A 15,563-nucleotide genomic window follows, 5' to 3' on the forward strand; every position below is an offset into this window, starting at 1 on the left:
TCCTGTAATTCTTCTTCGCTTTCATTGAGGATAGCAAAGTCAGCAGTGAATTTCGTCATTAATATTCTCTCACCCTAGATTTTGATTCCACTCCTGAAAACTTGCTTTAATTTCCGTTATTGCTCCTTCAGTGTATAGTTCGACCAGTAGGGGCGATAGACTACATCACAATCTTACACCCTTTCTAATCCGAATACTTGTTTCATGGTCTCCCACTCTCATTTGTCTCTCTTGGCCGTTATACATTTGGATATTACCCGTCTTTCACTGTTTTTCTCAGAATTTAGGACACCTTGTACCATTTGATACTGTTGAACGCGTTTTCCAGCTTGACAAATACCATGAACGTTTCTTGATTTTTCTTCAGTCTTGCTTCCATTATCAACCGCAGCGTCAGAACTGCATTTGCGGTCTCTTTAACTTTCCTAAAGCCAAAACAATCATCACCTAACACATCCTCACTTTTCTTTTCCATTCTTCTGAATATTATTCTTTTCAAGAACTTGGATGCATAAGCTGTGAAACTGACTGTGCCATAATTCTCGCAGTTATCTGCTCTTGCAGTCTTAAGGACTGCGGGGACGATGTTTCTCCGAAAGTCGGATGTTGTATCATCATATATTCGACACAGCATTGTGAATAGTCGGTTTTTTGCCACTTCCTCCAGTTGTTTTAGTTATTATGATGAAGTGTTGTCTATCCCCTTTCATTTATTCATTATGATGTCTTCAACTCTTGTAAATTTTAATACTGGATCAGTTATCTCTTCTGTATCGAGTCCTGTTTCTGCTTCTGTCACGTCATCAGACAAGTCTTCCCCCTCATAGAGGCCTTTAGTGTACTCTTGCCACCTAGCCGCTCTCTCCTCTGTATTGAACTGTGGAATTTCCATTGCCACTGTTGGCTTTAATTTCGCCGAAGGTTGTTTTGCCTTTGTAATATGCTAGAACAGTCCTGCCGACAATCATTTCTTTTTCCATTTCTTCACATTTTTCATGCAGCCTTTTCGCCATAGCTTTCCTGAATTTCCTATTTATTTCATTCCTAAGTGACTTGTGTTTCCGTATTCCTCAAGTTCTCTTAAAATTTTTGAACTTTCTTGTCTCATAAATCAGCTGTAGTATTTGTTCTGCTTCCCATGCTGTCTTTGCAATTACCTTCCTTGTACCTTTTTTTTCTTCCAACTTCTGTGATTTCTCTTTTTACAGATGTCTATTCTTCTTCATCTCAAATGCCTGCTAACCTATTCATTACAGCAATATTTATAGCCTCAGCGAACTTCAAGCATACCCCTTCGTTCTTTACTATTTGCGTATCACACTTCTTTGCACGTTATTTCTTCCTGATTAATCTCTTAATCTTAGGTCTACTCTTCATCAGTACTAAATAATGATTTGAGTCTATATCTATGAGTGGTACGCCTTGCAGTACCTGATTTCGGAATGTCGGCATGACCATACGGAATCTACATCTACATTTACATACCCACCTGAAGGTGTGTGGCGGAGGGTACATTGAGTACCTCTATCGGTTCTCCCTTCGACTCCAGTCTCGTATTGTTCGTGGAGAGAAGGATTGTCGGTATGCCTTTGTGTGGGCTCTAATCTCTTTGATTTTATCCTCATGGTCTCTTCGCGAGATATACGTAGGAGGGAGCAATATACAGCTTGACTCCTCGGTGAAGGTATGTTCTCGAAACTTCAACAAAAGCTCGTACCGAGCTACTCAGGGTCTCTCCTGCTGAGTCTTCCGCTGGAGTCTATCTATCATCTCCGTAACGCTTTCGCGATTACTAAATGATCCTGTAACGAAGTGCGCTGCTCTCCGTTGGATCTTCTCTATCTCTTCTATCAACCCTATCTGGTGCGGAGACCACACTGGTGAGCAGTATTCAGGCAGAGGGCGAACAAGTGTACTTAACCTACTTCCTTTGTTTTCGGATTGTATTTCCTTAGGATTCTTCCAATGAATCTTAACCTGGCATCTGCTTTACCGGCGATCAACTTTATATGATCATTCCACTTTGAATCACTCCTAATGCGTACTCCCAGATAATTTGTGGAATTAACTGTTCCCAGTTGCTGACCTGCTATATTGTAGCTAAATGATAAGGGATCTTTCTTTCTAAGTATTCGCAGCACACTACACTTGTCTACATTGATATTCAATTGCCGTTCCCTGCACCAGGCGTCAATTCGCTGCAGATCCTACTGCATTTCAGTACAATTTTCCATTGGTACAACCTCTCGATATACCACAGCATCATCCGCAAAAAGCCTCAGTGAACTTCCGATGTCATCCACAAGGCCATTTATGTATATTGTGAATAGCAACGGACCTACGACACTCCCCTTCGGCACACCTGAAATCACTCTTACTTCGGAAGACTTCTCTCTATTGAGAATGACATGCTGCGTTCTGTTATCTAGGGACTCTTCAATCCAATCACACAATTGGTCTGATAGTCCATATGCTCTTACTTTGTTCATTAAACGACTGTGGGGAACTGTATCGAACGCCTTGCGGAAGTCAAGAAACATGGCTCAACACGATCGTCTTTTTCGAAACAAATGCTGATTCCTACAGAGTAGATTTCTAGTCTCCAGAACAGTCATTATATTCGAACATAATACGTGTTCCAAAATTCTACAACTGATCGACGTTAGAGATATAGGTCTATAGTTCTGCACATCTGTCCGACGTCCCTTCTTGAAAACACAGATGACCTGTGCCCTTTTCCAATCCTTTGAAACGCTCTTCTAGAGAACTACGGTACACCGCTGCAAGAAGGGGGTTAAGTTCCTTCGCGTACTCTGTGTAAAAAAGAACTGGTATCCCATCAGGTCCAGCGACCTTTCCTCTTTTGAGCGATTTTAATTGTTTCTCTAACCCTCTGTCGTCTATTTCCATATCTACCATTTTGTCATCTGTGCGACAATCTAGAGAAGGAACTACAGTGCAGTCATCCTGTGTGAAATTGCTTTGGAAAAAGACATTTAGTATTTCGGCCTTTAGTCTGTCATCCTCTGTTTCAGTACCATTTTGGTCACAGAGTGTGTAACTGAAATCTTCCCGTATCTCCCAACCTTTTACAAGTAAACCTCCTCCTTTTGTGACTCTTGAAGAAATCATTCGCTGTTACTAGTTGGAATTGCTTGCAGAACTCAGTTCCTCTTTCTCCCCTCTCATTCGTAGTACCAAGTCCATATTCTACCGTACCACTGTCTTCCAGTCCTTCCCCTGCAACCACATTCCAGTCTCATTGACCATTACATATTCATCTCCCTTTGTGGACCGAATTGCTGCATCAATAGCCTCATATACTTATTGTGTCTTCATCTTCTGCTTTTACGTCGGTATGTATATCTGAACTCTCGATGTCGGGGTTGGTTAGCTGTCGACTCTGATGAGAACAACTCTGTCACTGAACTGTTCACAGTAATTCACTCACTGTCTTATCTTCCTATTCATAGCAAATCCTACTCCAGTTATACCATTTTCTGTTGCTCTTGATATTACCCTATATTTGCCTGACCCAAAATCCTCGTCTTACATTTCACTTCACTGACGTCTGCTATATCTAGACTGAGCCTTAACCTTTTCAGATTTTCTAGTTTCCCTATCAGAATGTAAGTAGGCTGTTTAGGTTTTTATGTTGGTAACGCCACGTAGTGCTCTTTATGAAAATCACTGACTGTGCTATGTGCGGTCTGAGGCTGGTCGGCATTGTTGCAATATTTGCTATTGTAGTGTTGGGCAGTTGACTGATAACAGGGCATAGCGTTGCGCAGTTGGAGGTGAGCCGCCAGCAGTGGTGGATGTGGGGAGAGAAATGGCGGAGTTTTGAGAGCCGAGGATGTGGACGTGTGTCCATCAGAGACAGTAAATTTGTGAGACTGGATGTCATGAACCGCTATATATATTATGACTTTTGAACACTATTAAGGTAAATACATTGTTTGTTCTCTATCAAAATCTTTCATTTGCTAACTATGCCTATCAGAAGTTAGTGCCTTCAGTAGTTTGAATCTTTTCTTTAGCTGGCAGTAGTTCGAGTAACGAAGACTTTTGTAAGGTAAGTGATTTATAAAAGGTATAGGTTAATGTTAGTCAGGGCCATTCATTTGTAGGGATTATTGAAAGTCAGATTGCGTTGCACTAAAAAAATTAATGTGTGTTAGTTTAGTGTTGATCAGAATAGGTAAAGAGCGAAATGTCTGAGTACGTTCAGTTCTGCTCAGCTGTTTGAAAATCAAATAATGTAAGAGGCTGCCGACCCTGCCAGGATCCATATGAATCGTCCCCATAGAAAAATTAATGAATTACTGTGCTGATAAGCCTCTTACATTATTTGATTTTCAAACAGCTGAGCAGAACTGAATGTACTTAGACATTTCGCTCTTTACCTATTCTGATCATCACTAAACTAACACACATTGATTTTTTTTGTGCAATGCAATCTGACTGTCAATAATCCCTACAAATGAATGGCCCTGACTAACATTAACCTATACCTTTCACGAATCACTTACCTCACAAAAATCTTCGTTACTCGAGCTACTGCCAGCTAAATAAAAGATTAAAACTACTGAAGACACTTACTTCTGATAGGCATAGTTAGCAAATGAAAGATTTTGATAGAGAACAAACAATGTATTTTCTTAATAGTGTTCAAAAGTCGTAATATATATGGCAGTTCATGACATCCAGTCTTACAAATTTACTGTCTCTGATGGACACACGTCCAGATCATCGGCTCTCAAAACTCCGCCATTTCTCTCCCCACATCCACCACTGCTGGCGGCTCACCTCCAACTGCGCAACGCTACGCGCTGTTAATAGTCAACTGCCCAACACTACAATAGCAAATATTGCAACAATGCCGACCAGCCTCAGACTGCGCACAGTGATTTTCATACAGACCGCTACGTGGCGTAACCAACATGAAAACCTAAACGGCCTACTTACAACACTAAAACTTCTGACATTTAGCGCCCAAACTCATTGAGCATTATTATTCTGTTGGTTATTCAATATTTTTCTCGTGGTTACCTTCCCGTTGGCAGACCCCTCCCAGGGGTAGCCCGGAGCTTTTGCTAATGGAGAGATCATCAAGCTACTTTCAAATTATAAGCCGCATGTCCTGTGGAGATATATTATATGTCTTCAATGCAGTGCTTTCCATTGCCTTCTACAACCTCATGGCGTGAATAACTGCTGATTCTTACTCTTCTTAGGATCAGGTTCCCACCCCGAGGGCAAGAGAGTGCCCTGAACCTCCAACCACTCAACCGCCCTCTTTGAGAAGGCTGAATGAGGGTGACTTCTTATGCCATATGTCTTCAGCCGCCATTGGTAATGGTTTTTATTCACAATTTAAGCGGTGACGATGTTCTAACCCGGGACTAAGGACGTTTTGCTTAGTAAGCAAAGACGCTGTCCCTTGACCACAGGTAGTTCCTGTCAATATATACCAATAAAACAAACAACGCCCTTGATTAACGTGCGACCGCCTTACCTAATGGAATCATAACACTCCGACGTAAAAATCATTTTATTTTTAATAGAAAGGAAACCGACGATTTCCGTGACGCTTTATGTTGTGTGAAAGACTTGTTGGGCAAGATCTGTTTAGGCTGACTTCAGCTACACAGCGCAAAAGCAAAACTACAGATAGCAGTGAAACACCAGAGTAAATGCGCCTGACAACCCATTGCAGAGGCCCCCTGTATGTGGATATGGTGTAACGATGAGAAGTTTAGTATTACTTTCTAAAGAGCTACAGTCTATAGTATTAACATATTCTTATAACTATTTCGAGCATTTTGCTCATTGAATAATGATGAAAGGCTTTTTATGACCCAGTCTTAACTGTTATTTAAGCTAGATTTTTCTTTCAGTCAGTATTAATAGTAAGATTGTTAAGCAGGAGTTCGTTGTGTTACCCTTTTTTGCACTGGAGTGAGCTGGAGTTGCAAATAACGCAAAGAAAGTTGTCTCTTTACCTTACCTCAAGCAAGCAGTAAGAACAGATACTAAGGCAGCATTGTTCGTTGATATGAATCTTGTAATTGTATCCATACAGCCCTGACACATCCACAGAGGAGATACCAGGAAAAGTCTGAGTCCTTTTCCTACCCAAACCTAGCCGGACCCACTCCAACTTCTTTCGTTATATGCTCAACGTACACTCCTTACCGCACTTCCACCAGGTTCTGCATATCGTTCTCGAATGTGGACATACAGTTGTTGGTAGTTTACATTTACCCGCTGTCAATATTAGTGATGATGGTCTAGAGATATAGTTGAAAGAAATTGCCTGAATATCTTTCACTCCAGTACAGGAGAACTGCAGTGTCGCTATAGGAAGCCCCTAGACCCCTAGAACATTATGAATGGTTAGAACTCTCCTCTTCCTGGAGAATGATGGGGATTCTGTGCACCATTATCGGTATTTAAACCACTGCAAAGAACATTGTGTGTATCGCGTGGCAGCTGGCAAAAAACAGTTTCGGGACACCATTAGACGATAAATTCTCGTAAGGGAGGAAAGATTAATATCTCTTAAGGGGTGCTTGAAGAGTCAATCTTCCTGGGAGTGGATCAGAGTAGACAATAAATAAAAAAGATTCCTCAGCCATCTACAAGAGACCATAAACATGTTTTATGAGAAACTACGAAAATTTTGGTATACTTAATTTAACTCGATATGAAAATTCTAGATTACATTTCCATCTTGAATAACGTGTGACGCAGTGATTGCTCACTCATAGCAATTATGTTCGCAAAACAAACTGAGAAAAGCATTAACAGCTTGTAACGCCTCCAAATGGACTTAGAAATTTTGTTTATGAATTCTCCATTGGACAGTGATAGTTATTAGCTTTACCATTTTTCCAAATGTTAATTGTAATTCTATGAAAACCATAGGAAGAATGTGATCGATCTGGTATCAGTGAACTCTATAAGATCTTTGATGGACGATAAAATGCGACTACCGACTATTGTTCTCTTCCCCTTAGTATCTTGAGCCAAGCATGTAAGCATCTATTTTAATCCACTATGGTAATTACATCAGTTGAATAGTAATTAATTCACATAATAACTTGTTTTGTTTCAAGGAGTATGACGCTGTATCCTACTGACAAATGTTAACAAGAACCTCTTTGTAGCTCATCAGTATTCATTAGCATCACATTGACTAGAAAATTCGGTCAGATGACATTAGCCACAGATCGAATCTACTTAAATTATAAATCTTGAAAAAAAAAAACTACTTTTTATGCAGCAGATAATAATCAGATATTTTCTAAGAGAACGTTCACTCAGCGCGGCAGTTTAAATTTCCCCTTCGTAGTCAATTACTGCTGTACTCTAATGATTTATTCTACGCCAGGGCAGGCGTAGCTGGATAAAAAGTATACGGAGTTTCCATTCTAAGTTTCAACGAAAATAATCAGTTGAGGAATCTGGCAGTTCTGTGTCCAACTGAATCCAAATAGGTAGTTCGAACTTACGTAATGGAATTACTGATTATAATGTTTCCGTCCTCCCATATCTTAAATACACTCAAAACATAACTTACCGAAAAAGTTATTCCCACATTCTCCTACTTACGGAAATGTTATAAGCTACATGCGTTGTCTGCTAACGGGAAAATTTCTGCTGTCTCTGCTGAAAATTCCTCAAAGCGGATCGCAATAACGTAATAAAAGAAGAATTCATTTTGGTATAGTGACAATATCATTCTTTTGTAATACGGCATGAAAAACTGTGAGATAACGAGTAAACTTGATGAGCATACCGTATTTTAACTGTCCTTGTGCGTTCGCTCACCCATTAAACATTCAATGGACAGTTATTTGATCAGCTAATGCTTCCGAAAACAACGCAGGCACAGGCACGCAAAATGAAGAAAAATGAGTGTGCAAACGATGACAGGGGTAATGCGTTTGGCCAATGCTAATGCTATTTGCGAGTCGCTGGAGGGATCGGACGGCAAAAGCACCACCTGTCACACTGAAAAAATTTCGGTGACTATTTAGAAGAAACGATCCACCAAAGTTTGATATTGAATCCATTTGCATGATTTTCACACAGTAAATGCGTTCTTTCGTGTTCTCATATCCAAATCACAAATAAACAATCAGATTTAGTTACAACTGGTACTTGTTTCCATTGAGAGTTGACTTAATTTCGACCGAGCGAGGTGGCGCAGTGGTTAGCACACTGGACTCGCATTCGGGAGGACGACGGTTCAATCCCGTCTCCGGCCATCCTGATTTAGGTTTTCCGTGATTTCCCTAAATCGTTTCAGGCAAATGCCGGGATGGTTCCTTTGAAAGGGCACGGCCGATTTCCTTCCCAATCCTTCCCTAACCCGAGCTTGCGCTCCGTCTCTAATGACCTCGTTGTCGACGGGACGTTAAACACTAACCACCACCACTTAATTTCGAATTATATGAAACAGGTGTGACCTGATTCACGGTAAATGCTATTCTGCCCTCTTTCAAGTAAAACTTTTTAAGGTGACATTAGAGACGCTCAGATTTCTTATTTAATTTTTCCATATTGTGTAGGGGAATGTACTTCATGACTTGGGGGGGGGGGGGGGGGGAAGACTTATGCCTAAGATCGAGATCTAGTATATTATTTTCCTTCTGATGGATAAACTGAGGAACCAGGCTTCTCTATAACAAATAATTTTGATTAGTGCAGATAAAATTACAAAGTGTGAAAACATTTCGTTTGCCTGTTTGTCATTTCGCAAAAGTAGAAAATTATTTTTGCTTACATATTATGTCAGAGATTGTATCCTCAACCGTTCTAAGATTGCTGCAGTCAGCAATTATGAGTGAAACAGTAGTCATAAATTTATCTGAGAATTAAATAGTAGTATCTTTGTTAGTACACTATTTTATATATATTACAATGCCCTTGCTATTAATAAGGAGCAAGATATGACAGCAATTGTGGCACCGACCACAAGAAATTGGCTGGAGTCGACTTTACCTACTGAGTATATACTGAGGTGTCTGTTGATTAATGCATTTGGTACCGACAGACAGGTAGTTGTTAGCATCCTATTTTGACAGTGAATGGACCTATTTAGTTAAAATATCATGAAAGTAAAGAATTATTGAGAAAGTTTAAACTGGTTTTAAATCACCCTGCCGAGAGACATTGTTTTGAAAACGTGCATGAATTTTTGAATAACAACGTGATAAATTTCTCTTTCTGTTATTTCTCCATCTTATAGGTACATTTGATTTTCGCTCACTTTCTCTTACCCCAAAATACTTTATATACTTTAGCCTTTGATTCCAGGAATTTTATTTCCTTTGCGAAGCCTATCAATTTCTTAGTAGTTGCATGAGTACCTAACAATACGAATTTTAGGGAAACATTCACTTATACTTAATATTACTAATTTCCTGGCTGTAGAACATATATCTAATCAAAACTTACTTCTAATACATCAGTTTGTAAGAACAACACCATTCTATGTGATGTATGAAATTACCAAGCTACTTTGTCACATTATCTAACATTTAAAATCTGATTTCGCCACACAATATCACACGTTAGTGGTGGTACGGTAACAGAAAAGACATGACGTGAGTTATTCTGATTCTCCACCTTGAGACCTTACTCTGCGCGTGGGACTAAGGCGGGTGCTGCTGCATACCACATCTGTGACGACGTCGCCTCCTTCCTCGTGAATGCTGCCACCTAATCACTACTCTGGATTTCTCCTTCTCAGCTGTGGGCTAGATTCAAGATCTCAGAAAATTGCATTATTGGCCTCGCAGTAGTGACTGAAGCCACTAGCACAAAAGAAAGTTTGTTTCGACCTAGACCCATGTTCCTCAGCTCTATAACTTTTTCAGATAGTTTCTGAATACGTCTTCTACTGACCCTTTTTAATCATCACAGTTCACTCCGTCCGTAGATCACCACACATGATCATTAGTGTACTTTACTATCTTCTGTAGACTGAAAATCACACTTCCTCGATTGCATCCGCTACATTTACTTAATCACTAGATCTCCACCTTTCCTGACACTCACGACTGTTCAGTCTTCATCTTGACAAATTTAGAACTATGCGTATTCAAAAACATAACCCAACTCTGGTGACTAAATCAACTGTGGCCATATTTTACCGAAAAAATGGCATATGCTCCTCTTTCCCACTTAAAATAATTTTGGCACTCCATGCTGCTCAGTCGTATTTAGCTTATTTTGCGTACTACACAATATTTATAGAATACCCACTTGTTTGTGGCACAAATCACTCATCTCCCTGAAACGAGGTCCTCGCCATCGTACACATTTCATACCGTTACCTTAGTCCCTGCTATAGGTCGCTTATAGTTGTCCTTTTTAAACGTCATCAGCTTAAACTACAAAAATACTACTCAAACATATATATCTCAGAACACTATTCCAATATCCTGCTTCAAACATCATTATGTCTCATTTTCACTGCTTTTCAACTTCGTTATTTTCCTTGTATCCTTGTACCTCTCCATGCTACTCTGTCCTGTGCCGCTTCACCTTAGAGTAACTACTGGAACCTACATCTTTCTGAATCTGCTTAATGTATTCACAACTTGTTCTCCCTTTACGATTTTTACCCTCCACGCTTCCCTCCAGTACTAAATCGGTTATCCCTTGCTGCCTCCTACCAATCGATCCCTTCTTCTAGTCAAGTTATTCCACAAATTCCTCTTCTCTCCAATTCTGTTCAGTACCTCTTTATCAGAAACTTGATCTACCCACCTAATCTTCAGCATTCTTCTGTAGCACTACATTTCGAAAGCTTCTGTTCTCTTCTTGTCTAGACTGTTTATCGTCCACAGCTACAATCCATACAAATATTTTCAGGAAATACTCTTGACACTTAAATCTATCCTCGATGTTAACTAATTTCTCTTCTTCAGAAACGCATTCCTTTCCATCGCTTGCCTGCCGCGATGGTCTAGCGGTTCAGGCGCTCAGTCCGGAACCGCGCGACTGCTACGGTCGCAGGTTCGAATCCTGCCTCGGGCATGGATGTGTGTGTTGTCCTTAGGTTAGTTAGGTTTAAGTAGTTCTAAGTTCTAGGGGACTGATGACCACAGATGTTAAGTCCCATAGTGCTCAGAGCCATTTGAACCATTTTTTTTCCATCGCTAGTCCACATTTTACATATTTTCTGATTCTATCATCCTCAGTTATTTTGCTGTCCAAGTAGGAAAACTCACCTACCACTATAAGTGTCTCATTTAATAATCCAATTCCCTACCATCACCTGAGTTAGTTCGGCTACATTCTGTTATCCTCATTTTGTTTTGTTGATGTTCATCTCATATTCACCAAGACACTGTCCATTTCATTCAACTGTTCTTCCAAGTCCTTTGCTGTCTCTGACAGAATTACAATGTCATGGGGAAACCTGCTTTCTTTGGAATTGGAATTATTATATTCTTCATGAAGTCTGAGGGTATTTCGCTTATCTCATACATCTGGCCTACAGATGGAAGAGGTTGGTCATGGCTGGCTCTCCCATGGTTATCAGTAGCGCTAAAGGATTGTTGCCTAATTCTGGGGCCTTGTTTCTACTTAGGTCTTTCAATGCCCAGTCAAATTCTTCTCCATGGATTTTTATTCCTTCTCCAATTTTTTTTTCCTTGCTCGAGTAAAGCATCTGACAATACATCCTTAGAACGGCAGTTTTGTTTCTCGTGATAACGACGTCCTCCTGAGTAGTCCCCGTCCAGATATCCTAATGGGGAACTATTTTACCTCTGGAATATTTTACCCAGCGGTACGCCATCATCGTATAACCATACAGTAAAGCTGCAAGTCTTTGGGAAAAATTATGGCTGTAGATTCCCCCTTGCTTTCAGCCATTCACAGAACCAGTGCAGCAATGCTGTTTTGATTGATGTTACAAGGCCAGCTCAGTCAATCAACCGACTGTTGCTCCTGCAACTACTGAAAAGGATACTGCTCCTTTTCAGGAGCCACACGTTTGTCTGGCCTCTCAACAGATACCCCTCCGTTGTGGTTGCACCTTCGGTACGGATATCTGCATCACTGAGGCACGCAGGCCTCCAAACCATTGGCAAGGTCCATGGTTCATGAGTGTGGGGGGAATCTTCCTTGATGTAGGAATGTTATTTTCCTTATATTCTTAAATTTCGGCTCTGTGATTTATCTCTGGGATTTTACATTTCTCGTATTAGGTTCATAACGTTCTATATCTACTCTCTTAATTGTTTCACACGTTCTGCTGCCAGTTCAACAATTTCCCTATCAACTACTTGATGAAAAATTCTGTGAGACCTAGATTCACGTAGATTAAAGAAGAGAGGAACATAATAGAACAAGGAAAGGTATAATTTTTCTATCCAGCTCGACCGCACGCAATCACTTCATTGTAAAGTTTTCTCAGACTAGGAGATGGCCTACGCTTATCTCTTAGAATAACGTTTCCTCCACTATCATAAATTTCTCTACCTCTCACATTTCTGTTTCTGTTCCCCTTTCTATAACTGCTATATTCTGTTCCTATTTCCCTTATAACTCTAAAACCAGTTAAATAACATTTCATACTTCTTCTTTGTTGTTGATTTTTGCCCCTCTCTGAACTTCAGGGACGCATTGGCTCCTTTTGTTGCAAAAATGGTACCAAGAATGCCTTTTCTCACAGATACATTTTTATAAACGTAACTAAACATTTACGTAATTACGTCTATAATCATGTTAACACTGAGATGTGGAAAGATGAAAAATGTGTGCTTCATGGCAACATTTTTGAATTGCACAGCTAGTGTGACTTCATGCCAGACTGCTTTAGGCAGCTTCTCTGTGGCACCAAAAATTGTAACACTGCTGACCAGCAGAACTGCCATGTCCATTTCTTGGAAACGTTGTAAAATATTCTTGCAAAATACACTCCTGGAAATGGAAAAAAGAACACATTGACACCGGTGTGTCAGACCCACCATACTTGCTCCGGACACTGCGAGAGGGCTGTACAAGCAATGATCACACGCACGGCACAGCGGACACACCAGGAACCGCGGTGTTGGCCGTCGAATGGCGCTAGCTGCGCAGCATTTGTGCACCGTCGCCGTCAGTGTCAGCCAGTTTGCCGTGGCATACGGAGCTCCATCGCAGTCTTTAACACTGGTAGCATGCCGCGACAGCGTGGACGTGAACCGTATGTGCAGTTGACGGACTTTGAGCGAGGGCGTATAGTGGGCATGCGGGAGGCCGGGTGGACGTACCCCCGAATTGCTCAACACGTGGGGCGTGAGGTCTCCACAGTACATCGATGTTGTCGCCAGTGGTCGGCGGAAGGTGCACGTGCCCGTCGACCTGGGACCGGACCGCAGCGACGCACGGATGCACGCCAAGACCGTAGGATCCTACGCAGTGCCGTAGGGGACCGCACCGCCACTTCCCAGCAAATTAGGGACACTGTTGCTCCTGGGGTATCGGCGAGGACCATTCGCAGCCGTCTCCATGAAGCTGGGCTACGGTCCGCTCACGCCCCAACATCGTGCAGCCCGCCTCCAGTGGTGTCGCGACAGGCGTGAATGGAGGGACGAATGGAGATGTGTCGTCTTCAGCGATGAGAGTCGCTTCTGCCTTGGTGCCAATGATGGTCGTATGCGTGTTTGGCGCCGTGCAGGTGAGCGCCACAATCAGGACTGCATACGACCGAGGCACACAGGGCCAACACCCGGCATCATGGTGTGGGGAGCGATCTCCTACACTGGCCGTACACCACTGGTGATCGTCGAAGGGACACTGAATAGTGCACGGTACATCCAAACCGTCATCGAACCCATCGTTCTACCATTCCTAGACCGGCAAGGGAACTTGCTGTTCCAACAGGACAATGCACGTCCGCATGTATCCCGTGCCACCCAACGTGCTCTAGAAGGTGTAAGTCAACTACCCTGGCCAGTAAGATCTCCGGATCTGTCCCCCATTGAGCATGTTTGGGACTGGATGAAGCGTCGTCTCACGCGGTCTGCACGTCCAGCACGAACGCTGGTCCAAGTGAGGCGCCAGGTGGAAATGGCATGGCAAGCCGTTCCACAGGACTACATCCAGCATCTCTACGATCGTCTCCATGGGAGAATAGCAGCCTGCATTGCTGCGAAAGGTGGATATACACTGTACTAGTGCCGACATTGTGCATGCTCTGTTGCCTGTGTCTATGTGCCTGTGGTTCTGTCAGTGTGATCATGTGATGTATCTGACCCCAGGAATGTGTCAATAAAGTTTCCCCTTCCTGGGACAATGAATTCACGGTGTTCTTATTTCAATTTCCAGGAGTGTATCATACATCTTTGAATTGATGTCGGCTAATAACTCACTCCCAAAACTGTTTGCTATTCAATCACATTTATATCAGCTTCAATTGGTTCTGGCTCTTATTGATAAAACAAAGCCTTAATTGCAGCTTTTCTTTCAAACTCGACTGTAGCTATCGATTTTTAAGTCGAGAACTAAGTATCAAGTAAGGAATATAAAGGGAGTGCGGACAGCCGACGCCACTTGTTACCTGGGTGGCAGGGAGAAGAAGTCAGTAGGGAAGCAGGTACAGGGACTAGTTCGGCCGGGCAGTGGCTGAGGTGATCTAGGACTGTGGTAGGACGGAGGAGTCCGGTAGACTTGAGGAGTCCCTGTGCAATCTGCTCATTTCGTTCCGCAATGTTGTCACAACGACTGTTATTCTGTCGCCTGCTGCTTTCGTTTGGTATGGCCCCAACCACGTATAAGACGCACAAGACTTATATAGTCCTGCTGCTTCTGTGATATGTTCTATGGTTCACGATAATAGCCACGAGAGTGCTTTGACACTTTCGAGGAAATGTTTATAATTTTCGTAATCACAGCGCAGCTCTACAGCTAATAATGAATATACAATGCTAATATACATCCTATACCTGTACAAAACGAATCGAGTCAAGGTACTTAAATCGTTCCCACCAGCACTTCCAGAATACTTTCAGTGAGCCATTATCTGGTTTATACTTACTATCGTTCCAGAAATCAATGATCGGTTCATTCTGAATTTCGACAGGCCAATAATCTTTCGAAATTTTTTCTTTGTATTCATTTAAATCTTAAAAATCTTTTGCTGCATCATTCGTCAACATAAAGGCTTCACCCCTGAAGTACCCTGTTAGAAAATAAATCTGTTCTTGTCTAGACCAAGGTACAGATAACACGTCCATTAATTCCTATATGAATAGTTTTGGATCACGTTGCTGTAACGACGAAAATAATAAAGTTTTCGACAGCGAATAAATGCAGCTTCGCTGAAGTAACAGGCAAGTGCCATAATACCGTTCTTAACAACTTCGAAATCTCCGTGTTAGTTTTAGGTAGTTCCTTGTCAACCAACCTATTATGTTCTATCTGCTGTTGCAACGACTTCTGTGCGATTTGCTCGGTACCCAGCACGCAACCCATCTCTGTTACGTTGTCCTGAAACTGCATGCTTTAGTCAAGCTTTATCCTATCATTGATATTTTTTAATTCTTGGGTCGCTG

The sequence above is a fragment of the Schistocerca americana genome, chromosome 1, assembly GCF_021461395.2.
Source record: "Schistocerca americana isolate TAMUIC-IGC-003095 chromosome 1, iqSchAmer2.1, whole genome shotgun sequence".
NCBI classification, from domain to species: domain Eukaryota; kingdom Metazoa; phylum Arthropoda; class Insecta; order Orthoptera; family Acrididae; genus Schistocerca; species Schistocerca americana.